The 27,843-nt window shown below is 38.7% G+C and overlaps 1 long non-coding RNA gene across 1 annotated transcript; it reads left to right on the top strand.

The window, feature by feature from the left end:
• Nucleotides 1-26,256, top strand: LOC122838491. Its single transcript, XR_006371901.1, has 3 exons — nt 1-265; nt 13,096-13,227; nt 23,775-26,256. It is a non-coding gene; the product is annotated as an uncharacterized LOC122838491 (long non-coding RNA).
• Nucleotides 26,257-27,843: the final 1,587 nt, after the last annotated feature.

The raw sequence follows: 27,843 nt of genomic DNA, 5'->3' as shown, positions 1-27,843 counted from the left end.
CCTTTCAGGCGCTCAATCCCGGCGAGTGCAGGCATCACTGAAGACCTGACATCGGAGGAAATCGGACGTCCGCTCTTCTCTCCCTCCAACTGATTGACCAGGTGTTCATCTTGAACAAACTTTATCTCCTTACGATGAGGCTGACCAAGCACTCCTGTCGGCGGAGGATGATCGCGGCTTTTGCCGCTGGAAGAGACTTTTTGTGTCCAAACGGGGGAAAGACAGGCAGCGAGACAATAACACCCCGAAGTTACTGTAATAAATTGTAAGTAACGAGATATAATATTTTCCTTTTTCTGGATGCTCTTGTTCGCAAAAGTAATGACTTGAAATCAACTTAATTTTCAAATTCATAACTTGTTTCACTTTTGCATGGCATGAGTTCTATTCTTTTTAGTGTTAATTTAAATAGATATTTAGACATAAAAAACGTCTTCATATGTTGGTGTATCATAATATATTTGACTCAAGTTAATGTTTGAGTAATCTGAGTTTGTTTTTTCCTGTCTCTGCTGTCGGCATTCTTTGTGTGCGTCTCTGTGAATGTCCTCATTGTGCATGTGTGGTTGTCTCCGCGCAGCGCCATAGAATGAAATATAGATAAAAAGCACACAGTAAACCCGCTGACCCCAGTCAGGCAGACAGGCAGGCTGTGCAACCGGTCCACACGGCTCAATGAGGACAATTAGGGGGGGCCGACAGGAGGAATAAATGGAGTACTTGAGGCGCACTGAAACAGGTCTGCACTTCACTTCAAACCGCCTGACGGAGATGAAGGTGAATTTTAAGTCTTATATCGAGATTAAAAAAATATATATATAAATTATTTTTCCTCCCCCTCTTACTTCTTAAGTAAAATACCTTAAATGTTAAATTTCAGTGAATTGGATTTCACCTTATACACCTTATGGGGTCATGTCATTCAGTGAACCCTTTTATTGATTGGAAATTAGAGGGTGCTGGGGGTCATAGGTGGGAGGAGGAATGTACAAAATTTATGTACACTTGAGAGTCAATCCAAAAAATAGGTGCCCTCAGATTTTTTTTTTATTTTTTTTGTACCTACCACACAATCAGAGGGAAAGAGCAGGGGACCAGGGCCATTTGATGTTTTGAAAGGCTTCAGATGGCTTTAATTAGGACCTATAAAATCTGTCTGCCCTGTTCTCTCAGGCAGCGGTCTGGAAAAGCAAGAAAGGGAGGGGAACGGGCAAGAGGAGAGAAAGAGGGGAAAAAAGAAAAGCAAACCCGACACAGAAAGTCACTTCAGTGGAGGATCGTCTAATCAAAATTTTATAACCCTCCTCTTTTTCTTCTTGTCGCTCCCTCCCTAGACTCCCACCCTCTGTTTCTTGATGCTGGTGGTATGTAGGCAGCGCTTCTTATTCCCCTCTTTGTCTGGCTGCTGTCTTATCTACTCTCACCCACCCCATCCTCCCACCAACCCTCAAACCTAACTATCGCCTACAGTACACCGACCCCAGACACCTGAAGCCTAGACATAATGATCAAGAGAAGTTTCAGTCTGTCTGAAGTGCAGCCAGTTGTTTTTAGGTTTTCGTCTTCTCCTCCCACTTTTTCCCCGCTCCTGTTCTCTTGCTGGCCTGGCTTGCCCTGCCTGTCCCTTCTTCCTCAGCCTCAAATCAAGATGCATTATGTTGTTTGTGAGTTTCTGTGTTTGCATGCAAAAAGGGTTGCAGTTTCATTGGTAGTGTGCTGCTGTCGCCGTGCAGCCTGTATGGATATTGGATGAGTGTGGGTGACTCACAGAGCTGCAATAGACACACACGCAAGGGCACTCTCATGAGGAAACATCAAAGACTTCTTCTGCCTTCTATTGTGTGAGTGTGTCTGATGCAGATTCTACTTGTAGGCAAGCATATGTATAAATGTAGTTTTTGGTGGTATGCTCTGTGATTCACTTTACATTTTTTGTCTAGTATTGCTATTGCTACAATTTTGTTTCAAAACAAATCACAGGGAACTTTGATCCATGATTTTTTAAAATCTTTTTTAAGTTCTTCCTTTTTTGGCAAAATTAAATGTTGATGTAGAATTTGGTTCCTAAAACATGAGAACATCATTATTCAAGCAGTAAAGTTAAGTCCGTTTTCAGTCTGAGTTGAGCACTCCATCTCTTGAACAAAGACTGATTGATGGCGCAGAGAAGTCCTTACAACGGCCCGCCACAAGCATAATTCTGTTGAATAGTCATAGAAAAAACAACATTGTTCTCCATCTGAAAAACACATATAAATATGAATTTTATATATATATCTGAACATCTGAGCTAACCAGTTGGCAAAATTTGGATAGCACCCATGAGCTAAATTAAGTCATATTTCCAACATATTTTTGAGACCAATAAGAAAGACAAGAACAGGGCATGAAAACATGTCTATAGACGTCATGTGTTAAGGTAATGATTAAGGTCTTTTAGAATCTGATTTCTAAATATATAATATGACGAGCTAAAATATATCTAAGTTAAAAATTATCAGACATATATTTCTTTAACAGATTTGTTTTCCATTTGAGCCTGTCTTTGTTTCTCAATGCGTGTTGGATGTTGATTACGTCATTTTGTGTCTTTCTGTATAGCTATGAAAAATATTAAGACGGGTTGTTTTGCAGAATTGGTAGTTGGGTTAATTATTGATCTTGTTCTTAGAAAATATGCTCCATTAAACACTAGTGTCTTGTTCTTATTAAACCACAGTTAGGTCTTTTTCAAGTATCAACCGAGTGCTCATCTCTTGAACAAAGACTGATTTGACACACTGTGAGGCTTATACAGTGACCCACTGTTTCTAATATTGAATTCAAGTAATATAGAAAATACCCTTTTTCCTTTTAATCTAAATGTGTGTATGTGATTGAAGAAGCAATGGCAAGATGTGCACCTAAATAGATTATTGATTTATAAATGTAGTGTTGAGAGAGTGACGGGGCTTAATCAAATGGGCTAGCTGGATGGATGGATTTTATTTTTCCTTATAAACAAAGAATAAGGACTGGACTTAAAGACTCATAATATGATGTCCATGAATATCAAGTGTTTGATGGGGACTGCCCCTCATCTGAAATAGAAAAAATATTAATTGCAAAAATATATCAAAATTTTAGTTAGTGATTACACTTCTCTTTGAAAGAGTTACCTTCAACCGTCCTTCCCTCTTGCACAACCTTTTGTTTCTTGATGTTTGTTGGGTAAGATTATAACAAAATATTCTCACAGGTTTGGTATGTATTAAATAAGTTTGCCTTGCAGAAAATAGCTTGTTGGTTTTGCTTTTATTTAGAAGAAATATGGTATGTATTCTAGATTCACAAATAAGATTTTATAGGTCCTAATTTTTTGATAATATTCCTTCTCTTGAGCAAATTAGTGAAGCTTCTGAAGTGACCCGTCTGGAGCAAAATTTTAATGGCTAGATATAGAAAATATAAAATTATCTTCTGTTTAAAAATCAAATTTATTTTTGAAGAGTAGAAGACATCTATATGATATACCTCATTTGATATTTCAATGTGGTTACTTTGAAGCGCAAATGTCAGTGTTTTTTTTTTTTTTGTTCATTGGATTAGATGGATGAACTAAAAATACATACAATTTTCAATGTTAAATTTAACATTTAACAAAGAAAAGGACAACTCAATCTGAAATAGCCGTAAAAAACATGTGACCTTTAAGTTGATGATTAATGTCTTGTGCAATTTGAAAACTGCAAAATTAAAGATCATGGACATTTGACAGGTTTATCTTCAAAGCTTTTGCCATTAGACACCTCTTTGTTGGTTGTACATTACATCATTTTGTTTCAGATGGGTTAGCTAGACACGAAGCTAGCTTGTCTCATAGAAAACGGTTGATCAGAGTCTTTGTTAGACACTGGTTGAAAAAGGAGATATTTTTAGCATGCCACCAGTTGTTTTTCTCAAATGTGTCCATTTTTGATAAACTTGTTTATCTGAGGATTATCCCCCAAACAACTGGAGTGGGGTGAGTGGGAGGGGGAGAGGGAGGGTGCTCTCGCTGTGCATCAACAACATAATCTGCTCAAATGGGATGTTTTGAAGAACAAGTGTCTGTAAAATATGTGACCGAGCTCCAGTTGCAGTTCTTCCTCTTGTTTTGTGTTTGTTTTCTGAAACTCTTTGCATCATCGCATCAGGGAGGTATGGGGCCTGTGTCTTCTTCTACCACCACTCTTTGAAGGGGGAAGTAATAAAAAGCTCAATGGGTGCAACAAGCTGTTCCTCCCTCCTAGACTTTGAGGCTCTCTACCTGGAGATGAATAGGAGGCCCCTCTGTATCGAAGGAGAAAAAGAGAGCAGTTTATTGAAGACTGAAGATGAGGAGGAGGTGCATTATAGCTTATAGACACTTGGTGTGAAATTGTCTAGTAGTGCCATTTTCAGAAAGTGCTTTCAGTTGAACTTATCACAATGTTTTGATCACACAATAGCTTGTACATAACCCCCTCTCTAGCCTGGACCCAACACACAGACACGCAAAAAGTTTTAAAATCTAGGCAGGTCATTCGCTGTTTAGGTAAGGTTAACAAATTGTGTGGCTAAATTCTACCTAAGGTAAAGACGGTTTTCACACCTTGATAACACAACATTCATGGTAATAATATTGCCACAGCCACAGATTAAGATTTTGGTAACCAGAGTTATGCATGAAGAAGTGACGTCATGGTCAGGAATGTAAATGGTGGAGTCATTCAATTACAATCATATCCTTTCCTGGGAAAAGTCCCCAGTCGTGTAGAGGTTAATTGTTTTTGAATCTCCATCCGAGGGGAGAAAATAGAGGAACAGTAGGGATAATTGAGCTGCTGATAGTTGACTGGGTTATGGATTACTGTGCCTTCTCCAAAGGAGAAAAGAAAAGGAGGTGACCAGGAGAGGAAGGAGCGAAGGGGGAAAAGGAAGGAAGGGGGCGTGAAAGACTTGCTTGTGCGATGCAGCCGCGGGGGCCGTCTGGCCTCCTTAGGAAGAGGGAGAACTCCAATCCTGTTTAGCCCACGAGGTGACCCTTGGCCCCTTCACTTGCTCCTCCCTGCTCCAGGTGCAAGCCCTCACTGCTGGCAGCTCACACACAGACACTCATTGCGTGCCAATTCCTCGTACACACTGCACGGAGGGGGGAAACAGCACATGAAAATGCAGCTCCCTTTCACATTTTTCACCACCCCCCCTAATACCACCCCTCTCACTTCTTTTTCTACATGCTACTTTATTGTCTGGGGTTAAAGATCCAAACCTGCTTTTGCAGATGGGGTAAGTGCTGCCATAATATTTTTCCTCCAACCAAAAAGGTGGATAACTCTTTTTAAGAGAGGAGTAAATGAGATTTTTACATGGTGTAATAATCACAGAAGTGCTAATCAGAGGGATGTCATGTATAATTACTACAGTGTTTGATATCGCCACAGAAAACTACCTCAGGCCATTGGCAAAAGTTTCCTGATGTTATTAATGGGCGTTAATAAAATTCACGAAAGCCCAGATTGAATGAGCCCTTTGCATGGCCCAGTGGTTAAAGCACTGTAAGGTTAATGAACCAATTTACATACTTTCTGCTGCCATCTGGGTGGAGTGACGAGGCAGATGCTTCCCTGCGCTGCACTGCGTTGTTCAACATGGAGGAATGTGTCAAGTCCTCAGAGGTCAACGAGCACATTTAATGTTTGGGTTAATGTGGTCAGAAACATCCAAGAGTGAACTAGAAATCAATGCTTCTAAATTGAGGGAGCCTTGTTTTTCTTTTTTTTTTTACTTTTTGCTGTAGTTGCTTGTTTCCATTTACCCATTTTGCAAGAGGATTAAAAGGAACAATTGCTGTAAGCAGAAATTACCTCCCAAACATAGATTGTAGCCTGACCTCAGGAGCCTCTGATAATACTGATCTTGACAGGGATGATCCACAAAATATCACAAAGCCCCAGACTGCGAAAAAAAAAAAAAAAAGAGGATTAGGATCCGTCCATCTCCTTGCCATTTTTGTCTGGATGATCATGTTACAAAGAGTGTCTTGGAAGCAGAGGAACAAAATGAGGTCTGTCAGTGATCAATAAAGCAGTTTGAAAGCAGAGGGATACATTTTAAAAAACGGGAAGGCTATGGTTGGCATGGCCATGGTCTTGCCCCATTTGGTGGAATCAGATAAGGGGCTTTGGAGTAAAGGATGTTTAGCCCTGGGGCAGCTTGAATTTGTGGATATCCCTTTCACTGGCACCCACTGCAGAATGATTTCATCAGCAAATGGGCAAAATCAAACTAGAATGAAATTTGGGGTCTATTTGGTGTCCTTTTAATACCGTACATAACAAAACAACTGAACAATTGGATGAGTAAAATAAAACATGGTATGTAATCCCACCATTGTGTAACGTGGAGCAATTTTTCTCTAAGCCTTGTGTTGCGCTCCAAGGATGGTGGCTTTCACCTCAGCCGTCACTTTACGTGATTTAAAGAAAATAAAATCATGCAGGTTTTGCACTGACAATGCGTTCAAGCCAGCGAGTGTTTGTCTCAGATTAGCTCTTTGTGCCACGAGAGAGGGAAAAGCGAAGTGAAGCAGTGGGAGCAGAGGGTGGGGACAATGCTGCCCCAATCCCAGTTGAAAGAAATAATTTGCACAATTTTCTGAAAGCAGTATTTGTCCGGTTGGATGGTTCTATCAAAGCCCAGCAGGCACAGTGGAACGTGATTTTGAAATGACATGGTGAGCTACAAAGCCGCCGATATGTCGGGTTAGAGTCATTTCTCAGCTGAACGCTCTTCAGGTGACTGCAAGCAATACGTTCTCCAGTTTCTTTTTTCTTAAAGAATCATTTTTACTGATGGCTGTGACATCAACGCTGCCACAGCTTCTACTCACAGGCTTAGCCTTTATAGTACTTGCTGGAAGGAGATGAAAAGACATCAGAGGAACACTTTACACCTTTAAATTCATCTCTGGAAAACGCAAATTAGAAGCTTTGAGTTTCTTGTACTTAAAGGATTATCCATCGCTTACTTTACTAATTTTTATCCACTCCCTGCTCCTCAAAGTTCTCTCACTTTTAAAATTGTTAATATAAAATGTAGGCTTGCATGAGAAGAGTGGGATTTTATAGATTGCAATCTGTTGTTCTCTTGCAGTTCAGATTAAAGAAGGCAATTTGCCTCAGTACATATCTGTTGTTATCTTAAGTTTCAAAACCCCCTACAGTTTTCATGGTGACTCACTTCTTTCCGAGCCATTTATGCTTGAAAACTTCCTAAGGAGGAACAGCATATTTTCTGAGTTTTATCGTCAATGAGGGACCATTGGGCATAATGAAGTTCTGTTTCGCAGCGTGAGTTTGGAAAGCTCATGATTACAAATGCTCCTCTCATTGTCTCCCATCATCTCCTCCCTAATTGAAGACAATATAACGAGACAATAGGGTCTCGCTCATCATTCTGCATCAGCGGCGTGCCAGTCAGTTAAAAGCAGGATGGTGATGATGGGCGGGACGTGTGAGTATATGGATACTTGAATGTGCTCAAGCTTGTTTAATTTGGACCGAGAATATGGACAATCAGACTACATCTCCCAGGGGGGCTGTTTATTTCTGGTCAGCTTCTCCACTTCATGGCCGTCTGTCCTTGTAAACAGTCCTGGATGTGTCTGGGATATGCCTTTGGGGGGAGAGGAGCGAGGTCTTGTTTGGCGGGAAAATCTGCCTCTGGAGGGGTTGTCTCAGACGATTAGGACAGCTGAGAGAAGAGGGTCCCTCTGTGCCTGGCCCCCTTCACCTCCCTAATATGCTCTGAATAAGTTCACCTCCTCCCTGCGTTTGTTGTGGGATTTTAGTGGGAGTCGGGGGGATTATGTCTGGCTATGGTTTAGGAGTGTTTGTCATCTGCCCTCTTGAGACCTACATTGGCCCCCTTTGTCTGAATGTCAGGCCAACAATGTCAAAACGCACAATGTGCCTATCCAATCAGGGGACATTGGGTTAAGAAGTGACCACAAAATGTTTTGGTAAATTCACATGAATTTTTTTTTCTGCTTTAAATTTTAAATTTTTAAACATTTCATTATTGCATGTTAATCATTGTTTTAAATAACTTCTTTTCTTTCTTTTTTTTATGGGTGATGTCATTCTTTTGACAGCATTACTTTTAGCTCTGCAGTAAAGTACAATAGAATTACACAGAAATTTTCTAGCCGTATAATTTTTCCAATGAGTAAACAATGGGCTTTTGATATGAGTCACTAAATCAACAAACTCTATGCAGTGCTGCTCAACTTTTATGAAAAGGAAAATCAATCATACAGGCAGATGAGGTACTCATCAATAAACCGAAATGATTTGGTGTCACATATTTACAGCTAATGTATTATTGCCAGTAGGAGATCCATCAAACCTCTTAATAGTTTCTTGAATAAATCAAACAAATGTGCTTCTGAGCCTGTTTTCAACCTGAAAAAATAAAATAAAATAAACAATTCAAAGTTCTCTCACTTACACTAACCTATTTTTACTTGGATAAGGAAAAGAATATACTAGAAAATGCAAGACTAAATGAGACCTTACTAGCTAATTACAGTTTATTCAGTATTATAGAGAAATAATCCTCTAATTTTATTGCATATACTTTAAATTTGTCACTATTGCAACTTGATACTAGCTAATATTCCTTTTATAGGTGTCTACATATATCATCTGCACATCGGTTTACTGGTCTCAAAGGAGTCTCTATGGCTCCACACAGAGCAACTCTGTATGAAATTTGGAAGAAGGATTCATTCATCACTGCACAATGGCTAACAAAGAGGGCACTGAGTTCTGGCCAAGTATCACAAGTTATATAGAATGCACACAAAACGGTGTAGCAGTACAGTCAGGAGGCAAAAAATTCTCAATGACCGTTCTGCAAATTTAGCTTATAAGGAAGAAAATAGCCTAAGTGGTTTTGCATTCAAGTCATTTAGAGCCCAGGAAATTACACACATTCCTCTTTTCCTGTTACCAGAATATACTTGAAAACAAGTCACAAACGTTTTGTATTGCTTTGTTCAAAATGCTATAGTCATTGCACTTTTTTTCACAGTATGATTTACTAATGGCAAGGCTGCATTTCCACAACAAATTACAATGTAACAAGGGGTATTTTCTATGTGCAATACTACAGTAATGTTTGATTTTTGGAAGAAATATATGAAAAAATAGATGCATTACAGTCATAAACTGGTAGGAAGCTTCTCACAGTATGTTAACCTTAAATAAATATGGTATTTAATTAAAACATGGAACACACACATAAAGAATATAATGTAGTTATTTTTATTTAAAATAGAAAAGTAACAACTATTACTGCTGCTGTTGAATATATGTTTATCACAATTCAAATTATTAATATGTTTTTATTTTGATACATTGACTATGAAAAACTATAAACATGATAAATTTAGTAGGTTTCATGTGCTTATTTTGCCAATTTTAATGCTTTTCTACTATTCTGCTCTTATAGAGAAGCAGAAGTATGACAACCTAACGCTAGCTGTGTAATTAGTCAGCCTACTACTGCAGCTGCCCTTATCTTGACAGCTGCAGTAGTAGTAAAAACAGTGTTACTTTAAGAAGAGTGACTGTATTAACCGCAATTTTTAAAACATGACTCTCGGTTGTTTAATATTGTATGTGTTTCCAAACAGCCAACCTTGTCCTTGTAAGTATGTGGAAAGTTTATGAGCCTTTATCGAGTCAGCTGACTTGCAGTGAGTGGCATGAGATTTAAGAAGGGTAGCATTAAATCACATTAATGTTGCCCTCTAACCTTTTTCCATCCCTCAGATCCTATCTAGCCTGCTTTATAACAATATTCTGTAATTTATATCTCTCTTAAAAGTTGACTTTCAGTACAGCTTTGCTCAACTAAAAGTGGACATTTGATTGGACTCACAAAAAACACTCACCTATGATTTATAGCATTCTTCTATCAGGTTGCATTAGGTAAAAATATTTCCAACTTGTTGTTTAACGGGTGTCAAGATGGATGACTGCTGTTAAATCAGCTACATTAAAATTTATGGTGTTGTACAAGTTTTACATATAGATGCTCTAATACATCTTTGCAAATTACTCTATTCTTTTTCGTATGGCCACAGTATTTTAGTCACATTTTGCACAAGTATGACTGAGAGACTGTTGTCGTAACAGTTCCAGTTTTTGTTTGTTTGTTTTTTTTATGCAACCAAAATACTTCAAAACATTAAATTATGAGGCGTTTATTTCTTTGGTGTCACATGAAAGGGGAAGTATATTTTGGGTTTTGATTAAATTTTCTCATGGTCTGACTGTACCAAGAGGTATAATAAACTTACGAACACAAAGAGTTTCTCAGTAAGCCCTTAAGGCACCTTCTCTTTTTACTTCAGGTTCTGAAAAATAATTTAAATAAACACACCAAGAGTTTTGGGTGTGTGTGTGTTCGTGTGTTTCCAAGAACAGGTAATTACAGGGGTGTGCATGTCTGTGTATGTGCTTAAAATCAAGGATATAACTAAAATAAAAATGTTGATTCTTGTTCTCAAGGCTTCTGCCACATTCAAAAAGAGGAACAATAGTTTGAGCCTCATAATCATTGTGATTTTGGTGTGTACTTTCATTTTTTATTGAAAGTTTTTGTACCAGACATGAAAGTGAGACAATGGTATAGTCCTGTAAAGAGAACCTAAACACAGAAATACATAAAAAAATTTTTTTGAAGACTTCCAGGCTTCAGGCCATTCTGGTTAATACAGTAGCAAACACAAGTCTGTTCAAATCATCAAATAAACAAGGATATTTTCTTTGCTTTTTTTTCTGGAGGTACAAGAAAGCAAATACAATGCAGATGATCTGTGTGGGCAGGAAGCCTTGAAGGTTCGCATCATGTCTGCCACGTTCTACCCAGGGGCATTGGAGTCTACGTGCATACAGAAACACACACAGTAGGGAATTCAAACCACCGTTCTCCGTCATAGCGCAGCAGGAGTCTGTCTTCATCTGTCCTATTGATTAATGAAGCAGGCGCAGCGGGTGTCACAAGCAGGCAGGAGTCTAGATCAAGGCGGGGAGCTGCATCACTGTAGTCATGCCACACAAACACACACACTTTCACACTTGTTTTCACTGTCTATAACATGTTCTCTCTGTCTATCACAGCACATGCTCCACACACAGAGAGCCATGTGCATGGAAACTGAGAGACGCGTTTCTTGCGTTGTCACGGCTCACTAATACATCACATCCTCAAACTCAGAGACAATTAACATGCCCCCCTCCAGCATCCCCCCAATCCACCTCACACACAAAGTTGGGAATGTGTTTACAATAAACACAATGTTTCTAGATTATGTGGGGTTAATGATCCAATTTATTTCCTCCAAGTTGCCACAGTGTTTGTATGCTTTAGCTAAAAAGGTGCTGCTCTACTTCTTGGTCTTGCTCGCTACCAAATGAAACATTCCCCAGGCTCCACTACAAGAGCAGTATTTATACTATTAGGGAGCTGGGTTTGCAGCACCCGTCGTCGTACCAGAATAGATTGACTAAAATTATGTCCTGACTAACCAAGGTGGGCTCGGACCCGGTATTTTTTATTTATTTATTTTTTTTGCATAAATGATAAATTACACGTTGTGTACTTTTGACTCTTTTTATAAACTCCCAGTCATATTCACATTATTTTTTCAATCATAAAAACCAATGAACATAGCTAGTTTTCAAAGAGAATAAATAAGACTGAATGTTTTCTTCTCCACCTCTTTTCCATCTTTACTTTAGAGTTTAAAATTAGCTTCTCTGTCCAAACCAGCTGTATTCCTTCGGAAATTACTTTCTGTGATGGTAAGCCTGGAGTCATAGGGTTCACTGTGGGTGTGGTCACTTGAAACCCACCTTTGTTTTTCCCCGCAAATGCTTTCTGAGTTTGCACTCATCTCGGTCTGAATAAATACCAGAAAAGTACAGAAAGGAGAGAAAAAATAACAGCAATTGACTATTAGAACTATACTTTTTTTTTCTTCCCCCCACTGACCTTCTTCCACCTATATTTTTCATCCTGCATTCCCTCCCTTCCTCTCCTCTGGCGTTCCTGTCGAGGCATGCCTCCGTCCCCGCCAACCAGCATCACTCAGGGCAGGATGAGGGGGCAAGGAGAGAGAGGAGGGGAGGAGGACAGACAAAGGAGCACTGTTGCTGCCTTGTTCAAGGGTTGACACCAGACTGGAGGGGTGCGGTTAGAGGGGTCGCAGGCAACTAGCGAGTGTGACCGAGGAGGGTTTATCATTAAGAAAAAGAGATTCAAATTATTGGAGGGATAGCAGGGGTGTGTGCGCTGCCCCCAGAAATAAAGAGGACAAGCAGTGCCAGTCATTTTTTCACACTTGCAGCTGGCATGCTCTTTTTTAGTAGCACTAACACTTGGAGCAAGTGTGTGCGAAGTGATAGAGGAGAGTCATTGTTTTCTGGCTATTGTGCATTATTTGCTTAACCCTCGTGCTTTATCTGTGCAGCTGTACACTACAAATGAGATGGCGAAAGGGAGGGTCTGTGTGCTCAATGGCGGCTGTCACAGCTGTTAGCAATTTCATCAGTGCACTGTAAGACGCCCCCTGCACGCACTCTCGCAAAACAAACCGTGTCAATTATTTCGAAGCAGTTACAGCCATGAGAAAATTGTCCAAACTGCGCATGTCAACACAGTTTAGGAAAAGAAAAGAGAGACGAAATGGACAGAGTAGCAAGACCAAACAGTTATGCAAACTATAAATGACACTTGTATAGTCATATAACGCCTAAATATTAATAATTCATTATGGGACTTTTCTTTACCATGAGCACATAAAACCCTAGAATTTGCATTGATTTGCAATTGTTTTTAGCTGTCTTGCCTTCCTTTTATACAGGGAAAAAAAGAAATTTAAATTATGGCCATCTCTTTAAGTAGGAAATGTATATGTTGTTTTTTTCTCTCGCAATGCAAGGTGCTTGTTGACCTCAGCACATTTCACTTAAAGAGTTTCTTAATGATTTGTTTTCCCCTTTTGGTCTTTTTCTGTGTCAGGCCATGAAATGAGCTGACACAAGAGGTGGAAGCCGAAGAGAATTGACAGTGTTGGCCTTCACCCAAGAGGCGAGAAGAGGAAGCAGAAGACCCCCTAACTCCAGCGGTGAGCTACGAGGAGAAATTGACGAGGTGAGAGCTTAGTTTATACCTTGCCTCAAAGCATTTCTCTGTCCTTTCCACCTGGTTGCCTGAGTCAGGTGTTCAGCTGGGGCAGGTTTCATGTTTGTATTCCTGCATGTTTCTGTTTTTAAGTATTTAAGTGAGCATGGTGTGTGTGAGTCCCCCCCTCGTGTTACGTCACAACCAAAAAGTGAGTAACATTTTCTGTCCCAGTCACTGTCTCTTTCTCTTATTTGAATCTGAATTTCCCTGTTTACCTTCAAGAAAAAAAACCAAAACAAATTGTACAAATTTCAAATACCTAAGATTGTGTATTTTAGCCCCACGTTCTCACCAGCTACAGTTCATATTTGCCTGAATACAAAATTGTATTCATGTTTAAAATTACATCCAGAGTTCAATGTAGCTTTCAGAGCCCAAGAAAATCCAATTAATCTGAACAGTTTGCTGGATTTTAAGACATAGTTTTCAACCCAAACTTTCTAACTGGAGATAGACAAAATATGGTTCTGTTTTGATAAACTGACTCAAAGGCATGCATAAACACTTCACCCCCCTTCCCTTATATAACTGAAGTGTTGAGCAGAGTGTAAGTCAAGCAGGTAAACGAAACCCTTAGGAAAGCTGTGGAGGTGGAGACTAAATTTGCATATTCATACATCCACGCATTATAAATGAGGCTAAGGTGTTGAAGAACATCTAAGCTGTTTTAAGTCATGAAGGGATTATTTTTGTCGGCAAAAACTGTAGATAAGGAATTTTGAGGAATAGAAATAATATTTCCGGTGGTTTAATCAATGCAAAGAGATTAACTTTAAATCCACACTGACAGAAAATTCCATGGAAATTACAAAATCCTTACATATGAAGTGGGCCACGGTCATGGATACTTAATTAGGAAAGTAAGCAAAAAAAGTTTTTCATAAGAAAGTATCTGTCGGGGATCATTTGAAGAGACAGTATTCTTAACAGTCTAAAGGGTTGTATGTGAACTTGCCTGTACGATCAGAGAATTTGTTTTATAGTTAGGATTTTTCTTCCAAGCCCTATTAAAGTATGGAAAGCCTAACAATACTGGGATGTAGAGAGTGAGAAATAAATCATTACTTTGGAGAACAGCATACTCACAAGGCAAAACACAGGAATGAACATGGCAGAGGAGTCACCTTATTGTTTTAACTGTGTTTCAGCAGTTCCCAAAGTGTGTGTCGTCTCCGTGAGTAATCTTCTCACTCTCTGTGTGAAGCTGAAAGCAGCAGTAAATCATTTTCCTCCGTGTCGGCATGAACAGAACGGCCACCAGCACGCACAGATGGGGGGATGGTTAAAGAGGAGATCCAGCAAGAGGCAAAAGACAATGTTTTTTTCTCAATACATGTCATCCTCCCTTCTGATGAAACATTCTTCCACCTCAACCTTCCACCCAGAGGTTACGACAGCAATGATGGGATTCTTCTTCAAAGCTTTTCAGGGGTTTTAGTTTTTAAATATCTATTTTTCTCCCTTTCCTCGAGAGGTTTTAAGAGTTTAGAAACTAGTCATACTTAATTTATCTTTCAATGAACACAAAACTTCTTTTTCAGACTTATTTTCCAAGACGAGTCAGACATTTTATGTTATACTCATCCACTAAATATGTCAGCTTTTCAGCTGCAGGTATTACATCATCAACTTTCAATCCGAACTGCTGCTCACATTCATGTTCTGCAGGAGACAGAGCGAATTCAATTCCACGTTTGCGCCATTTCATTTTAAGTTAACTCATTTTATATCAAACGAGCGTTTCGCTTTATCTCTTGCACTTATTTTTTGCAGCAAGTTTGTTGTGTCTAAACTGATTTTATGTTCTCTTGAGTTCTTTCTTCTAATTTTTTTGTAGTCTCATATTTTTTGTTTGTTTGATCCATATGGAAACAGCCTTCGTCTCTATGTTCTTCTTTTACGTAATTGCTTCTATGACAGTATATTCACAAAGTGGCACTGTTTATGATCCAAAACCATTAAAAAAAACAGAAAGTGATGAAACGGTTTGGCAGGATTATGGGATGTTGAGCGATGTTTGTATCTATCTAGCCAGACTAAGAAAAATATTTTTAAATAGAAGTGGTTTAGAACATCTTTGAGGTAGAAATGCCTTCTTTCATCATCCTTTTGATGGATGAACCATGTATCAGCCACCTGGGATTAGTGGAGACATACATTGTAGAGTGATACACAATCCCATTGTTTTAGGGACTTGTCAAAGGATGCATGAATTGTCTTGGGAAGAAAGGAAGGATAACGGTGGAGGATGTAAGAAAATATTCAGACATGCGGCTGCCTTTTCCTCTTCGCCCTTTTTTTCCCCCTCTAAAGACGAGACATGTTTCAGCTGCAGACAAGTTTGTCTAAGATAGCTTTGGTCCAAAAAGCGGCTGGGATCTCTAATGGAGTCCATTTATTAAGAGAGAGGCAAGGTTAAAGTCTCAGTATGTCAGAAGGTTTTATTTTACGGATGTACACGTACAGGAAGATGACAGGCAGATGAGCTCTCCGTCATGTTGTATCGATTCAGTGAAAGATTTTGAACGGACACAGCGGGTAATTGTCGGTTTCATGCTTGTGCCGAAAGAAAGAAAAGAAAAACAGCAAGTGATACACAATAGTTATGGTCAGGACAGCTGGTGAACAAGCATGAAAACTTAAAAGATAAGTGAAAGACTAGATAGCATTTGTGTTTGCAGAAAGGGCTTTTATGGCGTGAAATGTCACTGCAGTTTGAAACTAGTGGTATCAGTGTGAGATTCTCTAAAAGAGAGCATATTTGGTTTTGCAGACAAGAATTTACAGTGTGTGGAGTCAACAGAGAGGAAGAGAGTGAGTGCAGCCCATTAAGTTTCCAAGTTAACTTTCAAGATAATTGAAAGACAGAAAGGATAATGTGGAACTAGTAAATCTAGAAGTGTTGAAGGTCTGTGCAGTGGAGTCTCTAATGTCTTTATAAGATCATAAAAGCAATGCGCTTCCTGGCCTCTCTCTAATTGCTGTGAGGAATGGGAAGGGGGAGTCTCAGCACTATGTGGCTACTAGATGAAGCCTCCAAGTCCTTACTGCACAGCTTATTGGGGTGATTCATTATTTACCACCATGTTGGTAAAACAGACAGAGAAAGAGAGCGGTGAAGCAAAGAAAGCTTACATTGAACATTTAGATAAAAATAAATAAATAAAAAATAGGATGGGAAAAAATTATTATGTCAGAAATACAATTGAATAAAAGGTGGCAGAGAGTTAACCACAAGCTACAATCCAAACCCTGTCAGTGCAGTTTCTAACAAAAGCAAAGTTAGAATGTAGATAAAGCGAGATTATTTTACTGACTCAGCAGGAAAATGCCTGGGCTACCCCAAAGAGGCTGTACACAGAAATATGTGAGAAGTAATTGTTGACATAATTGAAAAAGACAACATTTCCATGTCACAAACTCTTTAATAGATTAACTATATGGGCCTACTTAGCCAGCCTACTTAGAAAAAAACATTATTATTAATACGGTATATGTTTTAAGTAGTAACAGTAGCAGTTCATCAGGTAGAAAATGTTGTGGATCTTGGTAAAGACAAACAAGATCTGTTAAAAACAAAACAAACAAAAAAAACTTCTGAAAATGTTAAATTTAATTTCAATTAATGTGGATTTTAGAATTAACCAAAAAATATATATAAATTCTGCTAAGGTGTTTTGGTATACAGAAAGAAATCACATTGTTTCAACCCAGAAGAATTTCTATATCCATTATGGTCCTAGATAATTTTTCTTCTTTTTCTCAGAGCAGGTATTACTGAAAATAATTTTAAACTATGCTTCAAGCTCCTGCATGTTGTTTTCCTCTCTCCAATCTTTTCACTCCTCGTTGACTTGGAGCTTTGTGTTTTTGTTTAGCAAAATGTAAATTCTGGTCTTAATCTCCATCTTTTGTCTGCGACTTATGAGTTTTTGAGCTGCGGCTCTAACTTTGCTTTGCTTATTTTGTTGATGAGCACACAGGGCTTGGGGTTTTATTGTAACCAACCTCGCTGCACTATAGGAGCCATATAAGAGTTGCTTTTTTTTGTACCCAGTTTTATCAGTGGGGGAACAAATGAAAGAGGAGTCAAAGGCAGCCCCCAAAGCTTTTCATAATGCGTCCCGAGAGGAGACAAAGACCTGCATTCACTGCTGGGTGTCGATAAGACCTATCATTAGCCTGCCATAGGAGGTATTACTGACACACACACACACACAAACACATTTATGCTCACGCAGACATACACAGAGTGCAGTAGGTACTTATTCTGGTGCTCTATTCTCCTTTCCACATACACACACACACCCACACACACACGCCCATATGAAATATCCATGTGCATGCCAGAAGTAAAAGAGGCAGCCATGCTCGACTTGAATCGAATAAAAGCTGAGGAGTGGACCCCCCGCTGTTTTTCCATCACAGCCGAATTCTCTCTGCCTCATATTGTGAGAACATCCATGCCTGGCTATACAGTGTCTATGCATCCGTTTCGGCTTCTTCGTGTATGGCAGTAACTTTGAATTGTCGTTAAACAGTTATTGGTAAGACGTGGCGTTCTCAAAAAAGACAATGGAAATGAAGTGTAAATGTTTTTATGAGTCTTTACATGAAGAATTTTTATAAAACCGACTTCTGGTCTATTAGTGTCATCATGTATTTGTATCATCACTTTCAAATGTATTCAAATGTTGCCGAATCATCCCAACATATTTTAATTTTGTACATGAAAACAAATGTTTTCCTTCACATGAATCTATTCAAATTGATAATTTTCCATTTTTATCGATTGTGGTTCTGATCCACTTTTGTACTTCTGCTATGAAATAAACAAACTAAAATAACAATTACTTTTGGTCCTGCTGCTTTAAGTTGTTGAAAATGTGCTATATAAATAAAATGACCTTACCTTAAGTTAATTATTGGAGTAAAACAATCACATTATCTTACATTACACTGTGGTAGTATATAGGCAATTACTTGAATTCATTCATTGTCAAAGTGAGTAGAAAAAGTATGCAGTATTGAAACATCTTTATAAAATGAGTGAACAAATGAGAACATTCATTTCAAATAAAAGAAACAAACAGAACTGAAGTCATTAGCCACTTACAATAAGAAGCTATAGGATGGAACATCAAAGTAGAAAAATTCATTTTACAGCCTATGGACCACTTGCAGCCATTTAGAAACAGCATGTTTAACCATACCACACACACATTGTGTTAATTCTACAGCCAAATCTCAATTAATGTCTTTTGAAAAAACAAATAGTTTTACTTTAAAGTCTACATCTTTCTTTTCCTGATTTTGGTAGCTGTGTAAGCCCTCTCATACAGTTCTCATACAGAAGGTAGACAATTTTTTTTCAATCTAAACATAAATTCTAGACTTTGCTTATAAAAGTTAATGTGCTTGGTTTCTGAAAAACTGAATCAAAGTTGTTCTCAGAATACAACACTAATGGACATTTAGGCTTTATTGCTGTCAAAATACCATAATGTATTTGCCAAAATTTCTTAAAAACCAGTTTACTCATAAAACCCACTTTGTATGTATGTATTTGTCTGTCAATTAACCTGTGACATGTAAAATAGGTCAAGAAAGCAAAGTGACCCAGCAGACCAGGCGATGCCAACCAAGCGGTTCAGCTAAAGAAAAAACTAATGGAAACAGCCTGCTATCCTAATGATGGAACTCCTTGTTTACAGTAATAATACCAATGTCTCAGAGTTAATAGACTATTGACTTATTGATGATTGCATGCAACACACATTACATTTACTTAACAAGACAGGAGCAAAATTGGATGGGGAAGAAGAGTTGTGTTTGTGTGTCTTGTCGAGTTTTGGTTGGGGGTGGGAAAGAGTGGTAAGACAGCGCTGCTGTCTAGATCCTAAGTAGATGATGGACCGTAGCTCGTATTCCCATTCCCTCTCATTATCTTGGCCCCCTGAGAAAATATGAGGTTACTTACCTTCTTTTGCTCCCTGCCTAATGCCAAGAGTCAGATCAGGGTCATTAGCCTCACTACTTGAAACAAATGGCTTTAGATAGCATCTCAGCCAAACTACAACAAGAAGACATTAACCCTTTTGTCCCCTTACTGCATGTTAAATAAAAAAAATTTAATAGCTGTAAATCTTGGTTATTTTTATTTTTTACCGTTGCTAGGTGTAAAATTGCCATTTATTTTCATTGAATTTTCACTTCCCCGAGCCTTGAAATCTTGCGCCATTCAGCTAAACATCACAGCTGTGTGCTTCAAGACAAAACTCACAGAGGGAGAAGTGGGCAGCGGATCAAAGCACGAGGAGGATTTGTCTGGCAGATAGTCACTGAGGTCCTGTCTGCTTACACTCTCTCTCCTCTTGTGTCTTCTTGTGCCTTTTTAAGTCTCTACATGCTCAACCAAAACAGTTGCCCCCTCATATTCCCAACATAAAAATTAGATCACAGACGGGAACGGGTTAGTCACAACAGCCTCCTCTTTCTACAGTTGTTTTCATATTGCAGCTCCTGTGTGTGTCCACATCTACAAGCTGTCATGTTTTTCCTCCTGTTAATGAAGTGCTACACATTGTGCAGGTGTTTATTTCAGTTAGCTGTCATTTGTTTCTTTTAAATATTTTTGATTGATTTTGCTGTAGTCCCTTTACAAGATGTAATGAATATAAGATCAGAATACTCAGAAAAAAGAAACTTATCTTGTTTGTTTCCGTCCAAAGTAAGTGTGTTGACCAAAAAGTTCTTTCCGTAAAGCTTTGTCATGAGGTTTGTGGCCTATCGGTCGATGGGTGGCTCAGATGTCTGTTTTGAGCTGAAAGTCACGCCCAGAAGATGGATATAATTAAGACTAGCGCATTTCTTTGGGGAGGGTGTTTTGGTAACTTTTCTGGGTGGTCTAGCTCTACATGCCTGTGCTAGTTTTATTACAAACAGGCACAACATGGTAAAAGCACATACACACCGACAAAGCAGACGAGTGACGTGGTGCAACGTAAACGTAATCCTTGAAAAAAATAGGCATGGTGGACATTTCCTGCTTCACTGCCTGCTTCAGTTGTTCCGCCGCGGTGCAGCGAAATTGATCATAGACGCGCACTTGAACGCGACAGCTTCGCTTTACTAAGAATTGTAAATGTGCACCCTCCTGCATTTCATCACATAGCTAACTTTAGACTCCATCCAAACCTGTATTTAGCCTCTGAATAGAAGCCAGATGATCCAAAACTGAAGGGTTACATTTATCTGTGTAAACTTACCATAAAAACCATAAATGCTTCTCTGGTCTTTGAAATGTATTTATGTTCTTACGATCTCATAGCCCAGGGAGCCTGTGACAAAATGGCTGGATTTTTTCTGTTGTCAACATTTCACATTTTCACATATTGTACATTTCAAACCTGGGTGGCCTATTAGAAGAGAAACTCTTAAATCTTTCTGTGTTGTTCTCCACTCATTGAACCACTTTGGACCACATTTGCTTTAGAGTGAAATGGCACAAAAATGTAACATGGGTCAATGGGAGGTTTATGCATCTCGTGACTGCATGACTATTGTTTTTGTTTTGACAACATGAATCCAACAAAGCCACTGAATATAAAACACATTTTAGAAGGAAACCATGCATAGTAAAGCTTTTTAATAGAGCATTTACAAAGTTTCAATATATTAATTGCTTTCTTGTAATTATATTTTGACACATTAATAAAATAATGGGATAGTGGTAAGTCCCACAAGAAAAGAGCTCCACCAGAAATTCTGATTCATACTGTTTTCTCCTTAACCAAAAGAAAAAGAAAACTTCATGTGTTCCATCAAATGTTCAAGTATCCTAATTTCTGGTTCTTTTCACCATTATGTCTATTGGTCTCTTTGGGTAGCAGGATAAACATGGATCTTTACAGTTGCATTTTATTCCGCAAACATTTGGGTGGTCCCATTCTTTTAAGGAGTTTACATTGGTGAATATAATGGGGCTTTAATGATGGCAGTACTCTTCCCTGTTCTCAGCAGGCATTGAGACAGAAAGATGGAAAAATAGGATACAGGAAAAAAAAGAGAGCTTTTTCTAGCAACAATATGCTACTAGAAAAAGTTATAGAAAAGAGGATGTACCACTTTCCCCTTACAGAAATAAAAAAAATACATCTACATTTTGAACTGATCAATGCCAACAATAAAACAGTATGAGACTCTCATGGTGTTATAAGATTAAATTTAAACCCCTTATTTTATTGTATTATGCATACACACACAAAAAATACTAAAGCAAAAATGCAAAATATAATCTAGCTGGGTTGATCTTATTACTAAAATAACCTTGCTCACACATAACAGTTAATAATGTAGTAATAATGTTATTTGTAACATTTATTTTTATTATTTTGAAGGGTAAAAGTGTCTAGTCCAAGGACACAACAGCTGAGACAGGGTTTTGAACGGTCAACCCACCACTTACTGGATGAACCCTTATAACCATCGCCCTTGTAAGCAGAATAAAGTCTAATAACCTTCTTTCAGCCAGCTGATTAGCGGTGTGCAGCAACAACAGAGAAAGGAGCAGCTTTAAACTAACTTTTCAAACTTTGATATACCTTGATGCTGGCTGTGCCTAAACAGAGATGAGTTTTTTTTTATCATCATTGTTAACTGAAGGCAGAATTTCTTGGTTGGCATAAAAGGTTTAATTTGTTCTTTGTCTGCAGTGAGCAGCTTTCCTGTGCTGCCCTCTTTCCCTGCATTTAACATCAAAGGAAAGTTTGAACAATTGAGGCAATTTTTCGCACGGTGAAGGTCAATCATTGTTCTCCCTCTGAAAATGTAGATCCGGCTGAGAAGCCATGCCTCTATCGCATGTCTGCTTCTGCAAGCCACGCTTTAAACACATTTAGGCAAATATTTATAGAATATTTAATTTCTGCATGTTTTTCTTTCTAAGTTTGATATTTTTTTTGTAATGTAGATATAATTACCTGAAATTTTCTGGCCCATTTATTACAGCAGTGGTGTTATTTTGTAATTATGTTTGTAAAATTTACCCTTATGCAACTCAGCGAACAAGATTAAAACTTAGATTAACATGAAGATAAGAATGGTTAATGTTAGTGTATTAATTTTGCAACACACTTTGATGAAGAATAAAAAGAAGTGGTTGAGATATTTGTACTATGCTTAAATACATGATATTCTGACTTCTAGATATATTTAAAAAGGAGTGCATGAACTTGCCATATCTGATTATGGCAACTTGCTTTGCTTTTTGCCAAAGGGCAGAAATGATCCCAAGCCAGAAAAGATGGAATTTTAAAAGGACTCTGAGGAACTACTTAAAACTATAAGCAGCAGGGTACTTGGAAAAAAAAAAAAACATTAATGCAGCTTGAGTAGCTTAAAAAAACCCCACTAATGAATATGACTTCCACCAGAACTTTGATGTGCTTTACTGGCCACAACTCCACCGTACCACGTCTGTTGTCTGTAACAATAGAAAGCCAAGTAAAGCAGCACGAGATAATGCAACTACAAAAAATTAAGTCTAAATCAAAATGTTTCTTTTTTTTTTCTGGCATTCAAAAGAAAAGCAAAACATAGCTTTGGATAATTGCAAAAAGCAAACCTGTTTCAGGTAGCATAACAAGAAACGTAACTTTTTAAAACATATTTTTTTAAAAACAGTTCAATACACCCAGAAAATATATTACATAGTGTTGCTGCATCAATCACCTCCTGTTACGCCCAATACAATTTTATTCCTCCTTCTCAGTCTGGCCAGCTGTAGACTTTAGACTCAAATTCTTTTTGATAATTAATTCTGTCTCTCCGCCCATTCACTCTCGGCCTCATCCTGCTGCTTCAGCGTCAGACGCAGCGCTGCAGCCTATAACGCATTACAGCCAGTGCCCTCATAATCCTGAAATGTGTCGAGCACCACATGAGAAGAACACAGTTTTTACAGCAACTCTGTTAAAGGAGATAAAAACAGCCACTTCAATGTGCAATTTGTCGTGTGTATTTTATCAAGGCCTTGTATTATATAGACTCCAAAGATGCTGAATTCATATGTTTCTGAAAGTGGGGCCCTTTTGTTGCTCAATCAGAGGTTAATGTACACACCCAGCAGCTCCTTTTCTGTGCTTCCTAAGACCACCCAAGCTGTTGATAGGATCCGGTCCACTTTAGAGTGGGCTTTCTGCACAAATAAATTCATGCGAGTTATTTAACAGAGTTGAAGCAAACATAGTTTGCACATCATCTGTTGTTGAATAATTTCAACTCGAATTTTAAAACTGTTTTAACGACTAGCTTCAGCGCACACATCAAATGCAGTGTGCTAATTGAAATCAGTCGCCTGTTTGTATCTTGTCTTTTCTTTTTGGTGCATGTGCCTCTTCCGACTCTTGTGTGTATGCAGTGTGATGAATGTGCATGTGTAAACATTTTAATAATATGCTTTAACCAGACGACACCTTGAATTTACTCTGTACTCCTGTTTGTTTTCTGCCCAGGTCCAGACATGAAGGAGGCACGCAAGGATACACACAAACCCAGTGCAATGGCACCTAGAGGCTGTCTGCGGTCTACCACCTCCCTTCTGCACACGCACACAGACACACACACACACACACACCCACACACTTGCACACAAAGACTGTTACAGTAAGGAACAACAGACCACAGAGTCACGATGATAATCGCAGTTGGAATTTACGAAAACACATTCATTATCTTTTGCTGCTTTCTTCTTTTACTTCAAAGCCAAATTCCAATAGAGAAATGTAAAACTTTTTGCAAAAAATTTATAGAAAATTATTGAGAAAACAAACTAGAATAGCATCGACTTGAAACCAATTTTCTCCTTTAAAGTCTAGATGTTATGAGCTATTCAAAATACGTCTTATATCATGCGTTAATGTTTGTGACTGTACTTGCGTCAGGGAAATCTAAATCTGTTTTTATCCCCCTTTTTTCCCCGTCCATTGAACCTATCCATACAAGTTTAACCTCCCCACCGCACATCCCACAACACCTCCGTAACCAACCCGCATAACCCAACCAGCGCCCCTCCCAGGCTTCCCAGCATCCTGCCGAGCACACCCTCCAAAATAAATCCTTCAAGACGAAATTACAGTGCAGCTCTGTGGGAAAACCCTCCCTCTTTTCTATCTCTGCCCCCGACGTCCCTTCCCTAGTCTCCTTGTTGGGCTTCACTTGATTCAGAGTGCAGATAAATTCATTGTAAATTAGTCGGTACTATGGTGAACCACACTAATTTCAATTTGTAGTTACAGTTATTTTTAGAAGGTATGACTGTAGCCCTCTATAGAAGCCACCTTTTTGTGTCTGATTTTATGCGAATGGAAAGAGAGGTTGATAATTAGTTTGTTTTCATTTCTAAAATGAGGTAATCTTTTTTCTTAAATTTTTAATGAACTACTAATTAGCATACTAATTGAGTTTCTTTGATTGTCCTCTTTAAATGTATCTTCTTGTTATCACTTTGAGCCACTTGGAACGCACTGAAGAGACTACAACTCCTCAGGCTTTTTGTGGGACAAAAAAGAATGTGCATGTTTTAGTATTGCCTTCGGATTTTTAAATGTTATCCAGTGGCCACAGTTATCTAGAAATAAATGTTGCTGTCAAGAGTTAAGATCCCCAAAGCTGTCAAATTTGAGCTAATTATACAGATTTGGAACTTAAACTGAATTAAAAAATAGACAAATGCGAGCTATTTAGTTGAGAAAGCAGCCCTGGTCATTTCCAGCGTTTGGGTTAACTGACGAAGCCAACCTCACAGCGGCCGTGTCACAGTTAAGCTTTAATGATACACTCCATCAGTTCAGCTTTTTTCCTGCGCGAGGCCAGCTTGGTTAACAGTCGGTTGAGGGTGTGTGTGTGTGTGGGGGTGTGTCGGCGTGTGTATTTGTGTGCGGCAACTATTAAAGCACTTGAGAATCAGAGAGGAAAGAACTCACGCTGCTAATGGATGTGTCTATTGATGTTCCCATTTGGCGGCACACTGTAAACGATAGGGCAATGATTGTGCTGAAGATGGAAGGTGGTGGTGGTGGAGGAGTGGAGAGGAGAGCGGTTTGGCTTGGCGATGATAATGACAAGGAAGGTTATTATTCAGCGCCCCATGGAGTCTCTCTCTTTTTTGCCTTTGTGTGTGTGTGTATTTGAGAGAGAGAGAGAGGAAGAGGAGTGGTACTCATCCTCTATGTCTCTCAGTGATGTTGCCTTCCCAGTCCATTGGCTATTATTAACTTCTCGCCTTTTCTCTCCCACTCTACACCTCTCCCGACATTACTTACTGTTGCTGCTCGTCATCCATTCATGGCTGTCTCTTTACCATAAACACCTTGTTTTCTTTTTCTAAACAGTCCATATTTTTAATCTACAGGTCATATCATTCATAACAATGAGTAAAATAGTCTAAAAGGTAGAAACAAAAGACAATACTGTGAGCAAAGAAGACAGTTGCATTCTCAACACAGCTAGGGCCAGTATGCAGTTAGGATAGGGTAAAACTAAACCATATAGCATCATAAGACTGCTTTAATTTGAGTAAAGTAACAGCTTCCCCCACTGAAATAAATAAACTCATTTCTCATCATGGATGTAACTGTAATATTTTATATTCCATTTATTAATGGCTATTTTGATATTCATAAATATACACATTAAGTACACCAATCTAAAACAAGAAAAAAAATGTTAGCTAAATTTAGGGGTAGACTAAAAACCTGGCTCGGTGGCCAGACTACAGTCGTTTGCTTATCAGTCATGTTGCTAATAGCTTGACAGCTATAGTGTGAAAATAGTGTTACCTTAATAAGATGGCAAGCTAGTACGACATATTTTCAGCTAAATCCGTCTCTTTTGTAAAATATAGTAGCTTTTTATCAGCCAGCTGACAGTCAACAAAGGGTGAGGGGCAGCGTGGTATTACTCTATCCATGAAAAAAAAACAAAAAACTTTATAAACTTGTTTAAACGTGTAACTTTTATAACCTTTATACCTCGTATAAGCAAACATTGCCTAGTCTAACCACTGAATCACTCTCCAGTAGATTTTTGTTTTTGTTTTTTACCCAACTGTGTAAGAATGGGTGTGTGTGTGGGGGCTGGGGGGTTGCGCATGCGTGGGTGTGCGAGTGTTTGTCCTGTCAGTTCCAATCAGTGTGCGCGTGTGACGAATATGAATAGTCAACCTCCCTGCAGGTTTGGCAGGAGACCACCTCCAGCTGGACTCAGACCCCTGCTCAAGTGTCTTGGTGTGTGTTTTGTGAGTGTGGTTGTACAAGTCAGTTTGTATCTGTCAGCGCGGTGACAACCTCAGGGGTAAATGACGAACTATGCATGCAAATCACAGAAAATTAATGTTTCAAGCTCATTTTAAAATGTTTATTTTTTAGATTTTTGTCATAAAGTGCATAGATAAATCTGAGGTCTGTTAAAATTGTTACATTTTTGCAAGTTTCATGTCCATCTTTCATTCAGTCGTCCCATGTTTCTTTTTTTAGGCACTTTAATCAGTTCACTTCTACCAAAAGAGATTTTAGTCATTTATTTGTAGGATATTTAAATAATTTCCAAAAATATCTTGTCCTTGCAGTAAGAATCCATCTATCATTCTGTGTGTGTGTGTGTGTGTCTATAATTGCAGTGCAACAGATAAAGAAGGAGACGCCATTCCAGCTGTGCGGAGACAGAAGACTACGTGTACACACGGTCACAATAAACACACTGCACATGCTGTGTGCACACAGTGTGACGCACTTGCACATACACACAGCAGGTGGGGGTTGAGCGCAAGCAGGTGAGCATTAAGTCAGGGTGCTAAACAGATCACGTCGCGGTGTGATATCTGCAGACAGGCAGACAGAGGAGGCTGGTCTGTACCTGCAGGCTGAGCGTGGCGACTCGCAGCACCCTCGCCAGGAATTTCCTAAAACTCCTGGGAGGAGGGCGGGTTGAAGGTGAAAGACGGGTGCAAACTGCAGCTTCTGCTATTTTTCTTCAAAGCTACTTCTTGTTAACCTAATAAAATCTAAAATTGCTGTAGTTAACAGTTTCCATTCATCTCAATGTGTAGGTTTTGTAGAGAAATTATATTTTTAAAGATTGAAAACACCCTATAGTTTGTCTTAAGGCTAATTGCACTTTTAAAAATAGTTTTACATTTTCACATTAATTGTTATTTGTGAAAATATTTGTTTTTCACCTTTTAATGTTTCTATTTTAGAATAGAAACCTCGTCTGTTTCATGTTATTTTTAAATTTTATGCATATTTTCCCTCCAGGCAAAAGCTCACACTTGCAAGCCTAAAATTAGCTTGCGTGATGAAACGACGCGGAGAAATCAGATTGACAGCGGTGGAGAAAAATAGGTGCAAAATCTCTGCAGACGCTCCATGTTTTGGTAGAACACATATCTGTCCCTACGTTCTGTTAAACTCAAATAATGAAAGGACAAATAATAAATAAAACAGTGTGTTCACAAGCTTGTCAAAAGGAGCAGAATATTCGGAGAGTTTAATCACCTCCTGCATGATTTGGCTGTCTGGAATT

This window comes from Gambusia affinis, linkage group LG10, assembly GCF_019740435.1.
Source record: "Gambusia affinis linkage group LG10, SWU_Gaff_1.0, whole genome shotgun sequence".
Lineage (NCBI taxonomy): Eukaryota > Metazoa > Chordata > Actinopteri > Cyprinodontiformes > Poeciliidae > Gambusia > Gambusia affinis.
The sequence above is the reverse complement of the archived record's forward strand: the minus strand, read 5'-3'. Positions and strand labels throughout refer to the sequence as shown.